Source organism: Nyctereutes procyonoides, unplaced genomic scaffold (genome assembly GCF_905146905.1).
Source record: "Nyctereutes procyonoides isolate TBG_1078 unplaced genomic scaffold, NYPRO_anot_genome, whole genome shotgun sequence".
In the NCBI taxonomy this organism is placed as follows: Eukaryota; Metazoa; Chordata; class Mammalia; order Carnivora; family Canidae; genus Nyctereutes; species Nyctereutes procyonoides.
This window is the reverse complement of record NW_026575146.1, coordinates 70,029,712-70,030,485: the sequence shown is the minus strand read 5'-3', so window position 1 is coordinate 70,030,485 and position 774 is coordinate 70,029,712. Positions and strand designations below refer to the sequence as shown.

At 38.2% G+C, this 774-nt stretch overlaps 1 non-coding gene across 1 annotated transcript; it reads left to right on the top strand.

The window, feature by feature from the left end:
• The first annotated feature begins 284 nt into the window (after positions 1-284).
• LOC129501122 (U4 spliceosomal RNA) lies at positions 285-425 on the top strand. Its single transcript, XR_008662677.1, has one exon. It is a non-coding gene; the product is annotated as a U4 spliceosomal RNA (small nuclear RNA).
• The last annotated feature ends 349 nt before the right edge of the window (positions 426-774 follow it).

The following is a 774-nucleotide window of genomic DNA, read 5'->3' as shown; positions in this document are numbered from 1 at the left end:
AAGGAGAAATGGGGGGTTGCTTTTTAATGCATAGGTTTAGTTTTGCAAGATGAAAGGAGGTTTGAAAGCAGGCTGCATAATGATGTGAAGTACTTAACACACTGAACGGTACACTTAGAAGTGGTTTAAGATGGGGGGGTCTGGCTGTCTGGCTCAGTCTGTAGAGCATCCAATTCCTGATCTCAAGGTCATAAGTTGGAGCCCCACATCAGGTGTAAAGATGATATTTTAAAAATTAATTTAAAAAATAAAATAAATAAAAATTAATTTTAAAAATTCCTAAGAGCTTTGCGCAGTGGCAGTATCATAGCCAATGAGGTTTATCTGAGGCGTGATTATTGCTAATTAAAAATGGCTAAGATGGTTTTATATATTTTACCACAATTAATAAGTAAATTTTTTAAATTTTTGCATGCCTTGGAATGTAAACAAAGTGCCAGCTAGCAATCTGGTAGAAAATGCTGGCAATACACACTATAGACAAAGTGTAATATACTTGATAGAGGAAGAGCCCTCTTAGGAAGGAACACAGTCTCAAGTCTGACAGGCCTCTCCCAAAAACCTTCTGTGACAGGGTTCATTACATCCCCACATTACAGAGAAGAAAACCAACTCAGAGAATCAGTGGCAAAAGCCAATTTTATTTGCAAATGTGCAACCCTGATATGCAGACAGTTTCTTCTTATAGGAAAATAAGTATGACAGATTGGATCTAAAGGGCTCTGATTGGGACGTCTGGGTGGCTCAGCGGTTGAGTGTTTGCCTTTGGCTCAT